At 50.0% G+C, this 23,449-nt stretch overlaps 1 long non-coding RNA gene across 1 annotated transcript in view; it reads left to right on the top strand.

Moving 5' to 3' along the window:
• Positions 1-607: 607 nt before the first annotated feature.
• Positions 608-23,449, top strand: part of LOC136793485 (uncharacterized) — a 94,508-nt gene continuing 71,666 nt past the window's right edge. Inside the window, exons 1-2 of the long non-coding RNA XR_010838775.1 lie at positions 608-741; positions 1,864-1,969. This is a non-coding gene — a long non-coding RNA (uncharacterized lncRNA). The remainder of the gene's footprint in view (positions 742-1,863; positions 1,970-23,449) is intronic.

Below are 23,449 nucleotides of genomic sequence, written 5' to 3'. Positions count from 1 at the left end.
TATGCATTTTTGAGTGTTTTATTTATATCAAACTGGATAAAATGTGCGTATTTCTCAGACAGAAAAGACATGTCGAGGTAGAAATGTACCTTTCAACTATTCATGGGTCCACAAATACACTGGAGAGAGTGTAAAATTGCAGATTCTGATACAGTAGGGCCGGTGGGCCTGAGTTCTATTTTTTAAACGAGCTCATTTTTAACTAGTGATGCCACAGTCTCTGATTCATTAACGACAATTGTGAATAGCAGAGACATAATAAGGAAAGGTAAACATTCATAGTTAACTTCTAACTTCAAGTGTGTTATGGATTTCCCACGTTTAATAGGATAGTAAGCACAGCAGCAACCACCATTTGTGAACATTCACTGTAGACCGTGTGTATCTTTCTGACTTTTTGTGTAGGATTGCAGGTAAAAGGCCTGTGCTGCGGCCACAGTGGGCGGGGCCCTCAGGCCGGGCCGCCCCTCCAGGCCCCCCGACGGGGCCCTGAGCTCCTGGCGGCTCCTCCCCCGGCGCCCCGCCCCCTCCCAGGAGGCCTCGGGGCAGAACGGCCCCACCCACTGCGCCCGGAACGGAGCCCGCGTTTCCTCAGAGCTGGAGCTCCCGGCTCGGGGTCTCTTCCCTCCGCCGTCACGGAGCTGCCCCGGAGCCCAAGGGGAGGGCGGCCTCACTGACGCTGCCGGCTGCGGAGGGGCCCCGGCGGCCGAAGCCGCGACAGTCGTGGGGACGGCGGGCCGGGTAAGTGGGTCTGGTGCCCGGGCGGCCGCGCAAGAGCAGCTTCTGAGGGGAAGGGTTTCGCGGCCACCCGCCGCTGCTGTGCAGAACGAGCGGCCTCGGGGTCTGGTCCCGGGGAACTTCGGCCCCTCCTCTCGGCCCTGCCCTCGGCCTGGCTCGCGGGGCCCGGTGGGCGTGGGGAGAGGGCGGCTGAACGTCCTGAGGGGACACGGGGCGAGGGAGGCGCAGGGTCCGGCCGCAGCGTCAGCGACCCTCCTCCCGACGGCGGGGAAAGCGGCGAAAGTTCCTCCCGAGGCTCCCAGGCCTCTTGTTCAGCCGAGGCCCTGTGCGCCCCTTCGTCCCTGAGCTAAAGCACCGGGGGGGGGGGGGAGGGGACAGGGCGGGGGGCTGGCGCAGGTGATGGGGGACGGGAAAAGGTGATTGTCAGCTAAGGAGAACCTGCTCTCCCAAGGTGAGCAATGCAGGGCTTTCCTTTGTATGCGAAGATGCTGGAGTCAGGCTCACGAATTCCTTCCTTTGATATGCACCTCAGCTCTCTGGGGCCTGCATCCTGTATTTGCATATCCTGAGTTCCTCAGGGCCTGCCCGCTCACATTGGAGAGGATGACTGTGGCATCTTTTGTTTACTGAGGTGGCAAGAAATATTCCATTTCTCACAGGCTTGAGGGGCAGACAGTGAAGAAGCGTCGGAGAGTCTCACTTGGCATGTACTTTGGTTTACATATAGATAATAGTTATACTTACTTAACTGTGCTAATAGAGAGAGGCTCTGGAGTACAATCAACTTGTACTACTGCCCTCTATGTATTAATTTCATCAATATCATAAGATAAATGCCTGTAGAATTGACTTAATCCAGTTAAATAGCATAATGATTTTTAAAGGAAACATAATAGAAATATAACAACAAAACCTTTACCACTACAGGCTGGGTCTGGAACAAGGTAAATAAATGTTCCATTGTTAAAATATTGAAAGAGTATTCAATAGAAATATCAAGAAAAATGACAAATAATAAGGGCAGCAGAATGTTGAAATGTTCTATCTTTATCATTAAAGTGGCAGAAAATCATTTATGAGCAGGCACTGGGGCAGAAGATGCCTGATTTTATATCTTTGTCATAGTTGTGCAGTTGTTTCAAGAAGTAACTTAAAGACACAATGGAAAAGCCAGGAGGTTTGTGCCTGAGATCATGTTGATGTGAAACCCGGGATGGCCGCCTTGTGCCAGGTGAGTTAAGTTTACCTCGCAGGTAGACCCCAGAGCTCCTGAGAAACAAGGGCTGGAATTTTTCTTCTGCGATGAATAGGAGCTGTTGAGTCCAGTTCATTGAGCAAGGAGTAGGTCTTGTCTATTACATATTTGGTTTTTGGAACGGTATCTGTGCTAATTTCAAACTCTTGTTTTATGAAAACCCCCCCTCACCTTTCCCCTGAAGCAGGCATAAGTGTGTTTTCTAAAAGCGTGACTCTGTTCTGTTTTAATTCAGTTCTTTGTAGCCATGTTTACATTCCCTCTATAAGTGATATGTTTTGATAAATTTCTTTTTCTGTGTGACCTTTTTCACTTTGAATTATCGTACCTAAATCCACTCATTATGCTGCTACTAGCCTTATGACATTGATTTCATGGCTGAGTGATATTCCATTGTACATAAGTTTCACAACTTCTGTATCCATTTTTCTCTTTCCTGGGATATGGAACGGGTACCGAAGTCGAGGTTCTTGTAAACAGAGCAGCCCTAAGCTTTGGGGTGCCTGTGTCTTGTTGATTTTTAGTCTTCCCAAGATATACGCCCATGAGTGGAAGTGCCCTATGCTCTGTAGCTCTGTTGTTTAGATGTTTTAGGAAACACCATACACTTTTGTAGAGTGTCTGCGGCAATTTTCATCCCGCCCGTCAGCATAACAAGGTTTCCTGTTCTCCATGGCCTGTCCTGCATTTGTGGTTTTTTACACTTTTTTCAGATGGCCGTTTTGACCGGGGGGAAGTGAGACTTCTTTGTAGTGCTGATTTGCTCTCCCAGCTTGCTTGGTTGGCCAAAACGTGTGTATGCTTTTTTACCTGAATATATTCAGGAAGGAACACATACTCCCTTTTTGGCCAACTGCATCATTGTCCAAGTTCTGCCGCTTTTCATGTGCTTTCAAGGAAACTCCAATCTACCTCTTGAAATCTGTTTCCTGCAATTCTGCCTTGCTTTCAAATCCTCTTCGTTGCCTTAACTCAATGTATTTTTGGATGGTAGTTGTCATTTATCACTGTGCAGGTTTGTGAGTTGCAGTGCCCCTGAGCTCCATGTTTCAACTGCCCTTTTTGTGAGCTGGCCCAGAAAACCACAGCATCGCCTCAGGCCCTATCCTGGTTTCGGGGCGTCAGGCTGAGCCTTTGGTGAATTCTTCTTCGTGATGGGAAATGAGAGTAACATGTGCCCGACCAAACACCTCCAGCGAGTCTCTCATTGGTTCCCCCTTTTCCCGTTCATCCTCGGCACATATTGCAAACTGTTCGAAACAGGAGGTTAAAGGTGCTGATTCTCCAAGTGGGGAGATTGTTAGTAAAGCGGCTGGAATGGTGAACCCGAGCACCAGGAGATGAAAAATGAGGTGCGCTGTCGAAACCTTTCATGATCACACGGTGTATCATCCTCTGGGCTTCCCATGCAGCTTTTAGCTGTAGGAAGGTTGCGTTGCACCTGGAGAGTTGGGACCCATGGAATGGGTAGCACACAGTATTACTTTAAAGGGTCTGCATTTGCTCACTCAACCTCACCAATCCTCTCAGTCCCAAGAGTGTCCAACCTTATGTCTCATCCTGCTGTGTGTCTAGGTGTGTTCAATCCATGTTGCATCATAGCCCCTGAGCAAAAGTTATAAGGGTTTTTATGTCTGTCACTGTCTTTTTCTACTATTGTTATATTGGTTACAGCTGATTTTCAACGCTGTTTGTTGCTGTTCTACATCCACTTGATTCACGTAGAAACAGACATCAATAAATTCTTTTTCAGATTCTTAACAGTCGTATAGAATTTTTTCTGGTGACTTGAGTGTGCTGAGTGCAGTTCTTTGAGGTTCTGTGTAGGCCTCGTCTATTATCAATTTGGTATTTGGAACGGTATCTTTGCTAATTTCAACCTCCTGGATAATGCCTCACCCCTCCCCACCTTTCCCCTTTGGCAGCCTTATGTGTGTTTTCTACATATTTGACTATGTTTCTGTTTTGTAATTTGTTTCATGTGTAGCCATTGTTGATTCTACCTTTAAGTTATATCTTACGATATGTGTCTTTTTCTTTCTGACTTATGTTACCTAGAATGATCTTACATAACTCCTCCTGAGTTGATGCAACTGGCCTTATTTCATTGATTTCCTGGCTGAGTTATATTCCACTCTACATATGTACCACATCTCTTTTATCCATTTTTTCCTTCCAGGTATATTTCGGTTTTATCCAAGTCGAGGCTCTTTTAAACAGAGAGGCGGTAAACGTTGGGGTGCCTGTATCCTGACGATTTTTGTTTTTCCCAAGATATTCGCCCATGAGTGCAAGTGCCCTATGCTCTGTAGCTCATCTGTTTAGATGTTTTAGTAAACACAGTACACTTCTTCAGTGTGCCCGTTGGCAATTTACATTTCCACTATCAGCCTCACAGGGCTCCCTTCACTCCTCGCCCTGTCCTGCATTTCTGGTGTTTACACTTTATGAGGATGGCTCTTCTGACTGATGCGAAGTGTGATACTTTTTGTAGTATTGATTTGCAATGCCCACCTGTTTGGTTGGCTAAAAAGGGTGTATGCCCTTTTCTTGAATATATTCAGGAAAAAAGCATACGCCCTTTTTGGCTAACTGCACCGTTGGCGATGTTCAGCCCCTTTTTTGTGCTTTCATGATGAGTCCTTTTTACCTCTTCAAATCCCTTTCCTGCCATTCTCCCTTGTTTACAATTCCTTTTCGGTGACTTCCCTCAAGACATTTTTCAATGATAGATATTTTCAACTCTGCAGTTTCGTGAATTTTAGTGATCCTGAGTTCCATTTTTCAACTTGTGTTTTTTGGAACTGGCCACAAAATAGTGGGATTTCCTCAAACCGTATTCTTTTTCCATGGGCAATCTTAGCCTCTGGTCATTTCGTCTTCCTGATTGGAAATGAGAGTGACATGTGCCTGTCCGAACACCTAGGACTTTTCTCTCATTGTTTCTCATCCTTCCGCTTCATCCTCTGGACAAATTCCAAACTGTGCGCAACAGGAGGTTGAAGGTGCTGACATCCCCAAGTGGGGAGATTGTTAGGAAAGACGCTGGAGGGGTGAACCCGACTCCCTGGAGATGAGGAGATGAGATGCCTTTTCCAAACTCTTCCCGATCAAATGGTGTACCACCTTCTGGGTGTCAGAGTCATGTTTTAGCTGTAGGAAGGGTCCCGTGCATGGTAAGAGAACACCAGGGATGTTTCCAAATCAGTGTCTCCCTGAACCCTAAACTGGGGAATTTTACGCTATGGCTACACGTATGTTCATTAAGGGCCTTGGGCAGTAGGCAGAGTCCGAACTTAAGATGATTAAAGTCTTCAGGGTCAGAAGCGCTGACCATCGGCCTCCCTTAGGGTACATTGTATCTGTCATTGATAGATGATGTCAATAAAAATATCTATTCGTTTTCAGATTATTTCCGCTTCTAGGTATTACAAAATATTGAGTGTAGTTCCCTGTGCTGTACAGTAGTTCTGTGTTGATGATCTATTTATACATAGCAGTGTGTACGTGTTAATCCCAAACTGTTCATTTATCCCTCCCTGCACCTTTCCCCTTTGGTAATAATAAATTATAAGATTTTATGCTTCTCAGAAATGGGGGAGCTGAAAGAGAGGTATCATTTTCAATGGAAAAGCATTCAAAACTATATTGAAGCTTCAGTCAAGATTATTCGATGTACATCCTTGGAAAGAAATCACTTCATTTCTCCAATGTTGACCTGACAAATAAGACAATCCCCTTCACTGAACTTGCCTATACTAAAGTGATGGAAATATCAAATGGAAGTGTTGGAAACATCTTATTTTACCTGAGCCTTATACACGGCTCTAGGTTAATTACAGTTTGGCTCACACATCTGTTCATTGAAGTTACAATGTTCTCAATTTCTGTCACTGATCCTGCAGAGTGGGCCCCAACAAGGGTCCCCTGCCCCGTGTCATTGGAGCCAAGAGAACGAGACTGAGTTTGGTTCAGAAGCAAAGGAAACTTTAGATTCTGATCAGAGAACGGGGAGAGGTGAGAGCGTGCGCTCCCCCGAGGGCTGTGGGCGGGGCTGCTGTGTGGGGATCCCGGCAGCGTCAGCGGGACAGAAGGGGCGGAGTCTCGAGGGCCGGGTTGGCTGGAGCTCAGGCTCCATGTCGCAGAGTCTGCATGGGGCCCCGCGAGCTGAGGTGTCGGCCCAGCCATTTTGCACCAGGAAATAGGTTCTGAAGTGCCGGGTGTGGGACCTCTGCATGTGGAAACCTAGGAGCAAGTGAAATTAGACAAAGCACAAAGGAATAAACGTTAGACTTTACTTTATTGCCCGGATTCTATTTTTATCTCCCAGGATTTTTTCATGGGCTCTGCCGGTGACAAACCCCTCCTCTGCCTTTTGTCCCATTCCTCATTGTTGGGGCGCTGAGGGTGCAGACCCCGCTTCTGTAACTGCTTCGTGCTGAGTCGGGAGGCCTCATACCCGGGGGGAGGGGCAGAACTTCTCCCCAGCAGCCTCCAGGTGAGGTTGACTGTCCCCAGGGCTCTTCCCTCACTGCTCGTCCGCCTGAGCCCCAGCATTTGAAGTGTTATAGATTCTAATGACCTTTAAGGGTGCAGGAAAGAGATGCGCAGAGACGCTGGGGGGGCCGGTTTTACCCCGCCCACATTTGTTCGGCCACCTTAGGCAGACGGTTTCTGCCAGCCTAGATGCTCTGACCAGTAGTCTGCGCTTTCTTCAATTAGGCCCCTGAATTAACGTACAAACAGCACCAGGTGTCAGAACCCTGCCTGCTCAACTCCCACACAGTCCAGGGCCGGTGGTGATCCAGACCCATGACGGCCACTGAGTCAACGGCCTTTTCAAGTAGCCAGGAGTGCAGCCGGTCTCATCGGCCGCCGCCGTCACCGCGGTGTCTGTAGGCGTTTCTATGGTGACAGCGTTATTTAGGGTTCCCCCGCCAAGCTTATGAGCTCCGCTCTGGGTGCAGTAAGTCCTGCAAGCAGTAGTCTGCTCTTTTGGGGCACGCTCTTGTTGTTTTCTGAGAGAAGATCCACGTCAAGTGATGGTCACACGGGTCATCATGGGGACCCGTTGCCCCCAGTTGTCCCTCTGGAGGTTGGAGTTGGAGGGCTTCCTCACTCGAGGTCAGTGTGCCCACGGAGCGATGCCTGCAACTTCAGGGCATGGTGGGTGGTTAGGATCACCGTGTGCGGTCCTTTCCCCTTAGGAGGGAGTTGGCCTTGCGGGCTGCGGATTCCAGGTTTTTAGATACCCCCAGTATCTTGGCTGGATGGGGCGGCGGGCCAAGCCCTTGGTGACCGTACTTTCTCCTACCTGGAGGGCATTCTTGCATTGTTCCATTTCAAGAGGTCCCAGTTTTTGCACTAATACTCCAAGGGCGATTCACTTTCTACCCAGAATGTAAAGGTCAAAGGGTTTAGCTAAATTAGGGAGGTCCAGGGCAAGGGTCTGAATTAACTGCTCTTTCCATTCTTGAAAGACCGCTTCTGGATTCTATGCGAACAGATCATCATCTTTTCCTTTCAATGTTTCCTATAGAGGCCCAGCTATTAGACTGTAGTTAGGGATCCAGATGCAGCAAACCCCGACCTCCCTAGGAACCCTTAAGCTGTCTTCTAGGTTTAGAAGGGGTAAGGCTGCAAATGACTTCTTCCCTTTCCTGGGATGGGCTTCTCTGACCTTCTGTGAGAATGAAGCCCAGGCAGGTCACCTTAGTCTGTGATATTTGAGCCTTTGTCTTGGACACCTTCTATCCTTTATTGGCTAGGTAGTTCAGAGGCCTCCTTCGTAGGGCTGGGGATCAGAATGTCGTCTGCATATTGAAGGAGGGTTCCCTTCTCCAGAGGTAGATCTTTGAGGTTTTAGTTAAGTTTCCCCAAAGGTGGTGCGGGAAGTTTTGAACCCTTGGGGGAGGACGGCCCAGCAGTACTGTCTTCCTTGTATGTTGAGTCCTGCCAGTCACAAGCCAAAATTTCTGTGACCTCTGGGACTAATGGAATACAGAAGAAAGCATCATGTACGTCTCATACAGAATACTATGTCCTGGGGGATGGTACAATGACCAGCAGGGTGTAGGAATTAGGAACTATTGGATGCATATCCTCAGTGGCTTCACTGACTGTCCCGACATCTTTACCAGTTCCCCAGTAGCCCATGGGGCTCTCGTGGTCAGGCCCCTCGCAGGATATACAGCTCACCTGGGCAGGTACCCAGCAGCCCACGGGGCTCTCGTGGTCAGGCCCCTCCCAGGATATGGAGCTCACCTGTGCAGCTACCCAGCAGCCCACGGGGCTCTCGTGGTCAGGCCCCTCCTTGGATACGGAACACCCTTGTGCAGGTACCACGGCAGGGCTGGGCACACAGGAACCGTGCACATAGCCCTCATTGCAGAGCACCCCCATCTCACCTGTCCCTCAGAGCTGACACAGAGCACCTCAGAGCAGGACTTGAACTAACAAACAGCAGCTCCGACAGGTCTGTGACCCTGGGCTTCACTCTGTGTGGCCTCCCTCCGCCTGGTCTTCCAGAGACTTCCACTGCAGCCGGGGCACCAGGTCTCTGTCTCCACCCACCACCCCTCCTCTCCCTGACTCCTGGGTTCCTCTTATTAGGAGAGGGTCTTCTTGAAGTTGTCTCCCACTCATGGGCCAGATAAAATGGTTAGAAAACAAGCCAGGGCTGCAGCCCCTTGTCTATCCTGACCCTCAGGACCTACACGTGTTCCTTGGAACTGACCGGTGCAGGAAGGTCCATTTTATGCAACTGTGAGCCCCTGAGGGGCGAGGAGTGGCTGACCTGGGCAGTCTGACCCGGCCGGCCAGTCCTCCCCAGGTGTGCCTGGGCTGAGGTCAATATAAACACCGCTCCAGGCAGCAAGAGCCCCTGCAGCTGTGCCTGACGCCATATTCTCTGCCCCATCGGCAGTCTCGGGGCTGGGCTGGTGGGAGGGAGTAGGGCCCACGGCTCTGTGCGTGGCCCGGTGCGAGTGGGGCTCTGGTGGACTTTCTGCAGGAGTTGCCGCGCTGCCACCTGCTAAAGAAGAGGATGTGTCACCCATACCTGCCGCTGGAATTTCTCCCCGGGCAGAGGTGAGGACGGAGAAAAGCGGTGGGCGCCGGGACAGGAGGGGTACATTGGGCAGGGAGATGGAAAGCTTCCAGAAGAGCGCCCGGGGCCAGGACCATGCTGGCTGGCCTGCAGGCCCCAAGTCGGCCTCCGTGCTGGTGTGGCTCCATGGCCCTTCCTCTAGGCTTTCAAGTCCTTGCACACATTCAGGTGTTTTAGCTGGGAAGGGTGGGAACAGTTCAGCAGCAGCTGGCCTGGGGGTCAGCTCATGTTTACTCAGGGACGCCTTGACATGGTCCCCCAGCTTTGCAATGAGGACGTTCCTTGCGGGGGGGCTGCTGGCTGCATGAGAGATGATTCCCCACCTCTGACCAACTTCAGAATTGTTTACCACTGGAGCAAGGGTTTTCCTGATAGGGTTTTCCTCTGTGTAACTAGTGGGTTCTTAATTGGCAGCGTGAACGGTGATATCAGAGGTCCCGAATCAGGATGGAAATACTTATCCCCAACTTGTACAGGCAGGCATAAAAACCTGGGGAGGCCGTGTGCAGCCGGCACCCTTAGGGCTTGGCTTCCGACTGACCCCTCAACGTTCTGGTGTCCAGCCACTGCTTTAGAATTTCTGGGGCCCAGTGCTGACTCTAAGGGTTCTGTAACCCAGGCTCTGTTGGTCTTTAATGAGACCCGCACTTCCAGGGTCCCACAGAGCAGGGTCCGTGTGACTGTTCTGTGGCTTCTGTAACAAATGACCACAAGCTGGGTGGTTTAAAACAACAGGAATTCACCCTCCCCCAGTCCTGGAGACCAGACATCTGAGATCCAGGTGTTCCAGGATGGACGTCCCTCCAGAGGCTCCAGGATAGGGCTCTTCCTGCCTTTTCCAGCTTTGGGGGGCTCCAGGCATCCCCAGGCTTGCGGCTGCAGCCCTCCTGTCTCTGCCTTCACGTGGCTTCTCCTCTATGTTTGTGTTTCTCCTCTTTTGTCTCATAAGGACTCTCTCAATTGGATTGGGGGCCACGCTAACCCCAGATGGCCTCACCTTGAGACCCTTAACTACATATACAAAGACGCTTTTCCCAGATATGGTCCGGTTCCTGTGTTCTGGGGGGAACATATTTTGGGACCAGCATTCAACCCATTACCTGTGTATAAAATAACCCTAATTTTAGGAGATTACCAAGGTCCCGTATAGATAGCAGCCAGCAGCCATGTGGGTGGGGGTCTGGGGAGAATGAGGACCCTGGAATCACCTGGAAAGGATGAAGTCCTGGCTGCATTCGGTGAGCTCTTCCACCACGGGGCCCGTGGAAACAGCCACTCCACTCTGTCCGTGGAAAGGGACCCAGTGCCGAGTCCAGAAATGGTGATATTGCAAAGCTGGCTCTTCTGGGATGTCATCATCAGTAGCATCATGTAACCAGTAACTACGGGCTTGGAGGAGTCACCCTGTGGCACGTGATGACAGCACTGTCACTTTAGGCTCATCAAGCTTAGAATAGGAATGTTTGAAGGAGAAGAGTTTGGGAGATTGCGAAGCTTGGTTGTTAAGGAAACTGAGCAGGTTTGTCAAGGTAGGTTGTCAAGGAAACTTCTCCCTTAAACTGAAGGCAGGGCGGGGAGAGCTGAAATCCAGGGATCTTTTAAAGGGGCTGCTCTGAAACACCATCACCTGAGAGGTGGTCTCAGCGTGAGCTGGTGTTTGAGAAACGTGTGATGAGATGAAGCCTGACTTTCTGTGACAGCTGGGGAGGGGTTTGTAAAGCAACTTAGCGTTTAAGGCCAAGTTTGTTGCTGGAACATAGTGTCTCCCAAGACTGGGCTGAAGCTCAAGATGTCTCTGTCCCCTTCCTGTGAGAGTCCAGGGCAGGTGGGTGTCAGTTCCCAGGCTCTGCCCCCACTTTGTTTCTCCTCCCTGCTTCCAGGTGAGTGTTTCAACCAGCGGGGTGGGGTGACCACAGGGACATCGTGCCCTCCGTCCTAGGATGCAGGCTGGCCAAGGCCCTCACCACCTCCACCCCTTCCCCTTGGTAACACGAGACACTGTGCCCCAGCTGTAAGGGGTGGGAAGGCTGGGATGTGCAGGGTAGCTGTGCACAGGAAAAAGGGAAATGGGTTCTGATGGGCAGCTGTGCGGCTCTGTTGTGAGGGTCGCCCAGACACTAGCGCACAGATTCTGGGTTCTGTGAAGCTTCGATGCTCTGTGGTTCTGGAAATCCTATAGGAGATGGTCCACAGCAGGTGAAGCTAATGCTCGCAGTGGAGGTGGTGAAGCCAAAGGTCTGCAGTTCAGACTAAAGGTGCCGATGTACATGCAGGACAAAACCATCTCAGGTGAATGGACTTCAGGCACGTTTAACATGAATGCAGTCATGTTAATGCCTAGCATCTTCTATCTTGTGCCTCCTCAGGGACCCCCTCCTCAGTGCCTGGGGCTCCTGTAACTCACGTACAAGGGGATGGAGAGCGGGGTCTGTCCAGTCTGAGCCCTGTGAGTCTGCTCGGGACCACCGTAACAAATACCACAGACTGCGCAGCTTGAATAACAGGCCTATCTCCCAGTCCTGGATGCTGTCGGAGATCAAGGTGTCTGCACGCTGGCTTCTCCTGAGGCCTCGCTCCTTGGTGCTTAGACAGCCACCTTCTCCCCAGGTCCTCACATGGTCTCCCCCTGTGCCTATCTGTGTCCTAATCTCTTCTTGTAGGACATCAATCCTATTGGATTAGGATCCACCCTAGTGACGTCATTTTTACTTTGATCATCTCTTTAAAAATCCCATCTCCAAATACAGACACATCCTGGGGTCCTGGGGGTTAGGCATTCAGCATGTGGATTTGGGGAGACATGACTGAGCCTATAGCATCCTCCTTAGGAAGCAAGTGTGCCTCGGTCCTTCCTTCCCTCAAGTCATACGAGGTGAGCTAATGGCTCAAGGAGAGGCCACTCGTGCAGAGTTTGTGTCCCAGCTGGGGAACCCTTCTCTGCTCTCTTTGATCAGGCAGTGGCAGTGCCAGCCCCCTCCTGAGGTGAGCAGTTCTGGGGTTTCCTGCCGTGTCACCTGGCCTGCTGAGGTGCTCAGTGTCTGGGAACCCAGGAGTCAGCAGCCTAGTGGGGCTGCCGGGGACTCTCAGGGCCTTGGCAGATACCCTAGCGAAAGTGGGGAAACTTTGGGGGATTACAGGAGGGAGAGAGTCACAGTCTCGTTTATGCTTCAGAAAGACCACGTTGGGGTGGGATGTGAGACGCACCGTGGGGCAGGGAGGTTTGTCAGGTCTGATGGAGGAACCAGGCACAAGATCGGGCTTGGGCCACGGCTGTGGGCGTAGAGGGGAATTAGTGTGGGAACTGGCCACAGGCTGTTGTCGAAATATCGGTTTCCCTGTGCACCGAGGCCGAACAGAAATACGGAGACAGGGGTTTTGGAGGAAGAGACAGATGGCTTTATTTTTCTGCCAGGCAGCAGGGAAGACACAGCTGGCTAGCACCTCAAGAACTGGGCACCCCTCTTTGAGAATCAGGGAAGATTTTATATGTGGGGCTTCTGCAGTCCAGGGTAGAGGATAAGGATCAAAGTAGTGAAGGTCTTGCATTCCTCCTTTCCTTTGCATTATTTCAAAACAGTCATCGCTGGCATCAGGTCGCCGGTAATTGGGGTCCAGCAGACTGGTAATTGCGTCCGTTTGCCTCTGGTTTATTGGCCAGTGACCTTGTTTCTGAAATGAAAAACTAGGGGGTGATTTGTTATGAGGAGCGTATAGAATCTAAGTGCGTTACATAATAAGGTTAGGGAGTGAGAAGCAGGGGCTGTAACACACACAGTGAGGGGTGATGGGTGCCGAAGGTAAATTCCATAGTGTCGGAGTGAGGTTAGCTTTGTAGAGTACAAATCTAGTTACTACAAATGAATGACAAAGTGAAACAAGGAGTGATGAGCTCTTTCAGGCCAGGTTACGTTTCTTCTCTAGTCTTTTCGCTGTCCCCTTGTTCTCAGGGCAGGGAAACTTCGTTTCTGTTTTTGCTGCAACAAGACTGTGGAGGAGGAGCTGACAGTCACTGGGGCACAAGGCGAGTGGGAGCCTGGGAGGCCCCAGTGTTACCGAACCGAACGTGGGTCCGCTCGCCCGAGGGCAGCAGAGCCAGTCTACTGACACCGGGGGTGGTGGAGGAAGGTGCAGCCTAAATTGTCAAAGTGCGGATACAAGGAGGCCAGGTGGCCTGTGCTCTAAAACCCCGAGCTCCCTGAAGGATTTCAGCAAAGCAATTTTCAAGGCCAAGTGAAGGAGGGGGGTCGCAGGGTATGTGATCAGCTGGTGCACAATTCTCTGATTGATGGTGAGGTAACGGGCGGTTAACGTTATAAATTCTTAAGCACCAGGAGCTCCGGGGTTACCTGTTCCTGATCATCAAGTAGTTAATTTCTTCCACTTGGTGGTGGAGGAAGCATGCATCGGGCACTGTTATCCAGGTACTTCAGAGGGGAGCTACAGCAGAGGGTGTGGGGGAGGGGTCTGTCCTGGGAAGGCCCCACAGGGTCCTGCTCGGTTACACCTGGTGCCTGGGCTCAGCAACCTGGGAAGGTGGGGCTGCTCCTGGGTGTGGGGAGCTGCAGGATCCCAGTCCTCTGAAACCCTGCTAAGCCCCCAAGGTGAGATGGGTGTGCAGTGACTGGACGGAGGCTTCTGGCCTGGGAGAGGGGTCCGGGCTGGAAATGTCACTGGAATCATGGCAGGGAGGGAGAGGAAAGGCAAAGTGGGGGCAGATGGGTCACAGCAGACTAATGCAGGTGACTGCGGTCTTGTTGGAAGCAACTCAGAGCCAGAAAGGAGTGGCCGTCAGGGGCTCAGCTCCATTCTCTTGTTCCTTTGTAAAACCACTGTGTCAGAGTTTGAGACGCCGCCAGGAGACGTCTGGGCCCAGTGCTGCCATGGCTTCATCAAAGGGCCCAGGGGGAACACAGAACCACTGCAGGCCCCGCCCATGTCCTCACTGGGAATGAGTCCCATCGGGGCTCCTGGGCTCACAGACTTCAGGGCACCTCTGTCCTCAGGACTGGTCTTCCTCCTTCCTCTCACCTGCTGGTCAGAGACCCAGGAACCCCCAACCTGGCTCCACCCCCAGGGCCTGGATTCAGAGGCCCAGGAGCCCCCAACTTGGCTCCACCCCCAGAGCCAGGATTCAGTGTCCCAGGAATCCCCAAACTGTCTCCACCCAGGGCCTAGATTCTGGGACAGCTTAGGGGTAAGCAAGACCCTCACGCTCCTTTATTTGCTTAGGGGTGAGAATGTCTTAAACGCTGCAGTTGACTGATTACGGAGTGCTGAGTGTTTCCAGCAGGTGTGGATGGAAAGATGGGGTGCGAAGTTCCTATGTCTGCAGGGTCTTCCCGGCGTGAAGATCTGTGTGTTCCCCCCGGCCAGTCGGCATCCTCCCAGGAAGCCCAGATCCAGGATTACGAGGGCAGAGGCTCTCCCCTTGCGTACCTGTAACTTCGCACTCCCACAGCAAGGAGCCTGGCTCCCACCATCTGCCATTTATCTATGCATTGCTCCTTTCCACATTACATGTGCAGAGGTTTCAGAATTGTTAGCTACTACACCCTGGAAAGAACTTCATAAAACAAAGCCCACTGTATATATACGGGCCATTTTGCCTTTAGCCTACAGATTCCATTCATTTCCAAAGGTAACTTAAGTCAGCAGCTTTTACCCCATCCCCTACAGTGAGTTGTTTCCATATATTTCTAATACAGTTAGATTCTGTCACATGACGTATTCCATCATGCAACATCCTACACCCTAAATAACTAAATTTGAGTAGATTATGATTGGCCCCTTGGGCTACACACATCTATGGGCTTAGACAAATGCATAGTGACAGGTATCCATCCTAGAGTATCACATGGACTACTTCAAACCCCCCACCCCATGATCTGCTTATCATCTATGTAGCTTTGCCTTTCCCGGGATGTCATCAATGGGGTCATACTGTGTGCAGCCTGCTCAGGCTGGAGTTTTCACTTAGCAGTACACGCTGAAGGTTTATCCATGTCTTTCCATAGGTGGATGGTGCATTCCTTTCTGCTGAGTAGTATTCCACTGCATGTGTATGGGAGGAAAAACAATTTTCCCTCTACTTTTCTAGGTTCTTGGTTGAGGCCCCCCCCCGCCCCTGTAATAAAAGACAGATTACCAGGAGAAAAGCAGAAGTTTAATAACATGTATACCTTCTGAATAGAGGGGGGATACCACGGAAAACTGAGTCACTCCCCAAACCATCCCCTTCAATACCGTCTTCAGCTAAAAACAGAAAAGATGCTGGGGAAGGGGGGAAGGCCAGTTATGGAAGGTTATCATGCAAAGCACAGTAAACAAGGGTATGGCTGTGTGCACATTTAAGTCAGGACTTCCCCATTGAAAAGAGTTACTTAAGATTTAATTATCCTTCTATGTTTGGTGCAAAGAGGGACATACCCTTATAAATGGAGATTTCTCTATTGTAAATGCCCTTCATAAAACGGCAATCTCAGTTTTCTGAGATTTTTTAAAAAATAAATTTATTATTTTATTTTTGGCTTCATTGGGTCTTCGTTGCTGCGTGCAGTCTTTTCTCTGGGTGTTGGCGAGCAGGGGCTTCTCATTGTGGTGGCTTTTCTTGTCACGGAGCACAGGCTCTAGGCATGCAGGCTTCAGTAGTTGTGGCACACGGGCTCAGTAGTTGTGGCTCGCGGGCTCTAGAGCACAGGCTCAGTAGTTGTGGCGCACAGGCTTAGTTGCTCTGCGGCATGTGGGATCTTCCCGGACCGGGCCTCGAACCTGTGTCCCCTGAATCGGCAGGTGGACTCTTACTCACTGAGCCACCAGGGAAGCCCTATTCTTTTTAAAGCAGACCAATAACCCTTATGCCAGAGAGACATATTTTGAGGTGGCATATTCTACTCGCCTTGACATGGATGTATCCCAATTTGCTTATGCATTCATCTTTTGAAGGATATCCTGATTTCAAGTTTTTAGCCATTATGGAAGTGCTGCTGTGCATAATTGCATCCTTGTTTGCATTTGGACATAGATTTTCAAAGCAGTTGCCTAAATACTGGAAGTATGATTGTTGGATCCCAACCTGAGACTTGTTTAGCTTTGGAAAAAACTGCCAAATTGTCTTACAAAGTGGCTGCACAGGCATCCCCCCAGCTATGAGGGAGAGTTCCTTTTGTTCCTCACCCTCTAGCAATTGGTATTGTCATATTTTTGGAGCTTAGCAGTCCCAATTGGTGTGCTATGGTGTCTCATGATTTTAATTTGTAGTTCCCTAATGGTATATGATGTTGAGCTTTTTTCTGTATGACTTTTACTATCTGTAACTTTTTTGGCAGGATGTCTGTTCAGATCACGCTGTTCATGTTCATGCTGGGAGGAGCCCTGTCTCCTCGGGACCTGCTGGGGCTTTGGCTTCAGGAACACGCGGGGCTGAGTCCACGCTGATGGCCTGGCTTCGGTACAACCCGGGGTCAAGTCCACACTAACGGAAACCGGGTCTCCTCAGGACCCGCCGAGGCTTCAGCTCTGGGACACTGGGGGGTCCAGTTCAGGCTGACATGAGCCTGATCTCCTCAGGACCTGCTAGGAGGTGATGCCGCTGAGGGAGAAGGTGAGGAAAAGTGGGGAGAAGGTTCCTGTGCAGGGCTGACCGCTGTGGGTGTCTGTCTCCAGAGGACCCAGGAGAGGAAGGGCTTGATGTGGAAAACTGGGTTTTTGGCCCATTTTGTGTGGGGTGTAGACAGTTGAATGTTGTTCTTTGGCGTGTAGTGTCTGGTTTTCCCAGCACCGTTTATTGAGGGGCCTGTCCTTTCCCTGGTGTATGTTCTTGGCTCCTTTCTTGTGAATTAACTGATCACATACCTGTAGGTTGATTCCTGGGCTCTCTGCTCTATTCCTCTGGTCTGTGTGCCTGTTTTTCTGCCAATGCCACAATTTTGGGGGACTAGCTTCATAATGAAGTGTGAAGTCAGGGAACGAGATGCCTCCACACATTCCCCTGCCTCAGGGTCGCTTTGGTTCTTCTGGGTCCTTTGTGGTTCCACACACAACCTAAGATGGTTCGTCCTGTTTCTATGGAAAATGTCATTGGACTTTTGGTAAGGATTGCGTTGAATGTGTACATTAACAGGATCTTAGCTGGAGAAACTGTCAGGGCATGACTTAAGAGCAGCATCAGGGCCTTTGTTGGGTCAACATTATGGTCTCAGTGAAAGATATGATCAGAACCTGAGTTACTAAGAACATCAAGGCTTCATTTAGGAAAAGCTTCAGGGCCTGAGTTAGGCACAGCCTCAGGACTTCACTTAAGGACACTGACAGGGCTTTCTTTGGGACAGAGTCAGGAACGTGCATAGAAATGTGGCAGGAAATTATCTCAGGAGAGTGTCCAGATTTTAGCTATTGATTTCAACAGGTCTCATGTTAGGGACAGATTCCGGGCCTTAGTGAGAGCGAGTGTGAAGGACTTATTTAGGGTTAGTCAGGGCTTAGTTAGGGAGACTATTAGGGTTTCAGTTAGGATAAGATGCAGGATATTAGCTTGGGACAGAGTCAGGTTGCGGGCCAGGGATAGCGTCACGAAATGACCCAGGAGAAGCGTGAAGACCTTCGTTATTGAGAGCCTCAGGGCCGTAGTTAGGACCAGCGTGAGGGCCTAAATCAGGACCACTGCCAGGGCTTCCTATACAGACACCGTCAGAGCATAAGGAAGGTACAACCAAAGGGCCTAAGTGAGGCTTATCTTTAGGGCCTGAGTTCGGGACACTGTCAGGGCATGACTTAGGAGCAGCAGAAGGTCCTCTGTGGGATCAGCGTCAGGTTCTTCATTAAAGACATTATCAGGGCCTCTGTTAGGGAGAGCCTCAGGGCCTCATTTATGGACAGCATCAAGGCTAACTTTGGGTCAGTTTCAGGACCTTGGTAAGACCTGGGTCAAGATATTAACTCAGGATAGTATCAGGACTCTAGATATTGACGGCACTAGTGCCTTAGTTAGACACAGTGTCAGGGCCTGAGTTAGGAGTAGCATTATAGCCTTTGTTAGGTATAGTGTCAGGGACTGAGCTAGGAGGAGCCTCCAGGCCTAAGTTTGGGACAGATTCACAGCCTCGGGACTAATTTCAGGGCGTTATTTAGGGACAGCATCAGGGATTTAGTTAGCATAACAGGAGGAATTCCTACAAGCACCCTTTAAGCCAACACACGCAGATGCAGAAGTAAACCATGCACGCTGGTATAAAGGAATATTCCACATAAGTTGAGTACATTTTGTTTAAGGTGCGTAAGAGTTTAAACATTATTTTTTTCAGAAAACTCTATTCAGAAGATGAAGGAATTTCATCCTAAAGAATCTCTTTAGCTAAATTTAACATTAGCAAATGAGAAGTTTACGTTCAGGTCTAGGGCTAGTGTCAGGTAATGACCTAGGTTTGGAAACAAGCCCTTAGTTACGTAGAGAATCAGGGCCTAATTTAGGACCTGTGCCAGGGCTTCGGGTAGGGACAGTGTCAGAGCCTGATATAGGGAGAATGTGAGAGCCTGAGTGAGGCCTAGCGTCAGGCACCTAGATGCAGACACTGTCAGGGCATGACTTAGGAGCAGCATCAGGGCGTTTGTGGAGTCAGCATTCAGATCATAGTGAAAGACATGAGCAGGGCTTGAGTGAGTCACAGAATCAAGGCCTCGGTTAAGGAAAGCTTCAGGGCCTGAGTTAGGCACAGCCTCACGTCTTCAGTTAAGGAGAGCGACAGGGCTCTCTTTGGGACAGTGTCAGAACCTTGGATAGAAATGTGTCAGCATATTAGCTCAGGATAGTGTCCGGATTTTAGTTATTGATTGCAGCAGGACCCATGTTAGGGACAGATTCCAGGCCTTAGTGAGAGATAGTGTCAAGACCTTAGTTACTGAGAGCATCAGGGCCTTCTTTAGAAGCAATGTTAGGGCTTCGTGTAAAAATAGCATCACGGACTGGCTTCGGGCGAGCGACAGGGCCTGAGTGAGGCCTAGCGTCATTCCTGTAGGTGGGGACACTGTCAGCGCGTGACACAGGAGCAGCATCAGTGCCATTGTTGGATCAGCATTATGGTCTTCGTTAAAGACATGAGCAGGCCTTCTGTTAGGGACAGCGTCACGGCTTACTTAGTGATATTTTCAGGACGTTAGTAAGAGATGGGATAGTAAATTAGCTGAGGATAGTGTGAGGACTTTAGATATTGATGGCATCAGGGACTTAGTTAGGGACAGTGTCAGGCTGTGAGTTAGGCCTAACATCCAGGCCTTAGTTAGGGACAGTGTCACGGCATGGGGAACCAATTCAGGTCCTGACGTCCGCACAGCATAAGGGCTTCAGTTAGCATAAGAGGCAGGACATTAGCTAGGGACAGGGTTAGGGTAAAGTCTAGGGATTGTGTCAGCAAATGACCTCGGGATAGTGTCAAGACCTTAGTTACTGAGAACCTGAGGGCCTTATTTAGGACCAGCATCAGGGCCGGAATTGGGCAAGAAACAGGGCCTGAGTGAGGCCCAGCTTCAGGCTCCTAGCTGGAGACAGTGTCAGGGCATGACGTCGAAGCAGCATCCGGGCCTTTGTTGGGTCAGCATTCGGGTCATAGTTAAAGATATGAGCAGGGCCTGAGTGAGTCAGAGAATCGAGGCCTCCGTTAGGGAAAGCTTCAGGGTCTGAGTTAGGCACAGCCTCTCGTCTTCATTTAAGGACAGCGACAGGCCTTTCTTTGGGACTGTGTCAGGTCCGTGGATAGAAATGTGTCAGGATATTAGCTCAGGATAGTGTCGGGATGTTCATTATTGACTGGAGCACGGCCCATGTCAGGGACAGATTCTGGGCCTTAATGAGAGATAAGGTGAAAGTCTTAGTTAGGATCCATGAGCGCCTTAGTTAGGGAGAGTATTAGGGTTTCAATTAGGATAAGATGCAGGACATTAGCTTGGGACAGACTCATGATCCGAGCCAGGGATAGTGTCAGCCAATGACCTGGGTTGGTGTCAAGACCTTAGTTACTTAGAGAATCGGGGCCTAATTTAGGACGTGTGTCAGGGCTTCGGGTAGGGACAGCATCAGAGCCTGACTTAGGGAGAACGTCTAGGCCTGAGTGAGGCCTAGTGTCAGCCCACTAGCTGGAGACACAGTCAGGGCATGACGTAGGAACAGCATCAGGGCCTTTGCTGGGTCAGCATTCGGGTCATAGTGAAAGACATGAGCAGGGCCTGTGTTAGTCACAGAATCAAGGCCTCAGTTAGGGAAAGTTTCAGGGCCTGAGTTAGGCACAGCCTCAGGTCTTCACTTAAGGACTGCAACAGGCTTTCTTTTGGAAAGTATCAGGACAGTGGATAGAAATCAATCAGGGTAATAGCTCAGGACAGTGTCCGGATTTTAGTTATTGATTGCAGCAGGGACCATTAGGGATAGATTCTGGGTGTTGGTGACAGATAGTGTGACGGCCTTTGTTAGGTTTAGTCGGGGCTTAGTTAGGGAGAGTACTAGGGTTTCATTTAGGATAAGATGCAGGACATGAGCTTGGGACAGAGTCAGGTTCCGGGCCAGGGATAGCGTCACGAAATGACCCAGGAAAAGCGTGAAGACCTTCGTTATTGAGAGCCTCAGGGCCTTACTTAGGACCAGCGTGAGGGCCTAAATCAGGACCACTGCCAGGGCTTCCTATACAGACAGCGTCAGAGCATAAGGAAGGTACAGCCAAAGGGCCTAAGTGAGGCTTATCTTTAGGGCCTGAGTTCGGGACACTGTCAGGGCATGACTTAGGAGCAGCAGAAGGGCCTCTGTGGGATCAGTGTCAGGTTCTTCATTAAAGACATTATCAGGGCCTCTGTTAGGGAGAGCCTCAGGGCCTCATTTTCAGACAGCATCAAGGCTTACTTTGGGTCAGTTTCAGGACCTTGGTAAGACCTGGGTCAGGATATTAACTCAGGATAATATCAGGATTTTAGATATTGGCGGCAGCTGGGCTTTAGTTAGAAACAGTGTCAGGGCCTGAGTTAGGACTAGCATTATAGCCTTTGTTAGGTATAGTCAGGGCCTTTTCTAGGGACAATGTCAGGTTCCGGGCCTTAGTGAGAAGTCGTGTCAAGGCCTTAGGCAGGATTATTCAGGGCCCTAGTTACGGAGAGTGTTAGGGTTTCATTTAGGATAAGATGCAGGACATGAGCTTGGGACAGAGTCAGGTTCCGGGCCAGGGATAGTGTCAGGAAACGACCAAGAGAAAGCGTTAAAACCTTAGTTATTGAGAGCATCGGGGCCTGACTTAGGACCAGAGTCAGGCCCTAAATCACGACCACTGCCCTGGCTTCATATAAGGACAGCATCAGAGCCTAAGTAAGGTACAGCCCAAGTGCCTAAGTGAGGCCTATCTTTAGGATCTGAGTTAGGGAAAGTGTCAGGGCATGACTTAGGAGCAGCAGAAGGGCCTCTGTGGGATCAGCCTGAGGGTCTTCATTAAAGACATTATCAGGGCCTCTGTTAGGGAGAGCCTCAGGACCTCATTTTCGGACAGCATCAAGGCTTACTTTGGGTCAGTTTCAGGACCTTGGTAAGACCTGGGTCAGGATATTAACTCAGGATAGTATCAGGACTTTAGATATTGGCGGCAGTAGGGCCTTAGTTAGAGTCAGTGTCAGGGTCTGAGTTAGGAATATCATTATGGCCTTTGTCAGGTATAGTGTCAGGGAGTGAGCTAGGAGTAGTGTCAGGGTCCGAGTTACGTGTAATGTCAGGGTCTTGGTTAGGGACAGTGTCAGCGCCTGGGTTAGCACGAGTCTCCAGGCCGTAGTTAGGGAGCGGTTCACAGCATCGGGAGTAATTTCAGCGCCTTATTTATGTTCAGCATCAGGGATGATTTAGTTAGCATAAGAGGAGCCATTCCTGCAAGAACCCTGAAGGCCAACACACAAGAATGTAAAAGTGAACCATGCACGCTGCTATGAAGGAATATTCCACAGCAGTTGAGTACACTTTGTTTAAGGTTAACAAGAGTTTAAAAATTATTGTTTTAAGAAACCAATATTCATATGATGAAAGAATTTCATCGTAAAGAATCTCTTTCCCTAAACTTGACATTAGCTAAAGTCAAGATTAGATTAAGGTCTAGGGGTAGTGTCAGTTAATGACCTGGATTTGGTGTCAAGACCTTAGTTACTTAGAGAATCAAGGCCTAAAATTTAGGACCTGCGTCAAGATTTTCGGTAGGGACAGATTCAGACCTGACTTATGGAGAACGTCAAGGCCTGAGTGAGGCCTAGCGTCAGCCTCCTAGCTGCAGACACAGTCAGGGTACGACTTAGGAGCAGCATAAACACCTTGGTTGGGTCAGCGAAAGGTCATAGTGAAAGACATGAGCAGGCCTTGAGTGAGTCACAGAATCAAGGCCTCACTTAGGGAAAGCTTCAGGGCCTGAGTTAGGCACAGTGTCAGGTCTTCACTTAAAGACACCGACCGGTTTGGGACAGTGTCAGGATCGTGCATAGAAATGTGTCAGGAAATTATCTCAGGACAGTGTCCGGATTTTAGTTATTGATTGCAACAGGTGCCATGTTAGGGACAGATTCCGGGCTTTAGTGAGAGATAGTGTCAAGGCCTTTGTTCGGATTGGTCAGGGCTTAGTTAGGGATACTATTAGGGTTTCATTTATTATAAGATGCAGGACATGAGCTTGGGACAGAGTCAGGTTCCGGGCCAGGGATAGCGTCACGAAATGACCCAGGAAAAGCGTGAAGACCTTCGTTATTGAGAGCCTCAGGGCCTTACTTAGGACCAGCGTGAGGGCCTAAATCAGGACCACTGCCAGGGCTTCCTATACAGACAGCGTCAGAGCATAAGGAAGGTACAGCCAAAGGGCCTAAGTGAGGCTTCTCTTTAGGGCCTGAGTTCGGGACACTGTCAGGGCATGACTTAGGAGCAGCAGAAGGGCCTCTGTGGGATCAGCGTCAGGTTCTTCATTAAAGACATTATCAGGGCCTCTGTTAGGGAGAGCCTCAGGGCCTCATTTATGGACAGCATCAAGGCTTACTTTGGGTCAGTTTCAGGACCTTGGTAAGACCTGGGTCAGGATATTAACTCAGGATAGTATCAGGATTTTAGATATTGGCGGCAGCTGGGCTGTAGTTAGAAACAGTGTCAGGGCCTGAGTTAGGACTAGCATTATAGCCTTTGTTAGGTATAGTGTCAGGGACTGAGCTAGGAGTTGTGTCAGGGCCTGAGCTAGGATGAGCCTCCAGGCCTCAGTTTGGGAGGGGTTCACAGCCTTGGGAGGAGTTTCCTGAATTTAATTAGGGAAAACATCAGGGATTTAGCATAATAAGAGTTAGTTCGTTAGCATAAGAGGAGGTAT

Source organism: Kogia breviceps, unplaced genomic scaffold (genome assembly GCF_026419965.1).
Source record: "Kogia breviceps isolate mKogBre1 unplaced genomic scaffold, mKogBre1 haplotype 1 scaffold_50, whole genome shotgun sequence".
Lineage (NCBI taxonomy): Eukaryota > Metazoa > Chordata > Mammalia > Artiodactyla > Physeteridae > Kogia > Kogia breviceps.
Note: the sequence above shows the minus strand (reverse complement) of the source record. Positions and strands in the feature narration are given on the sequence as shown.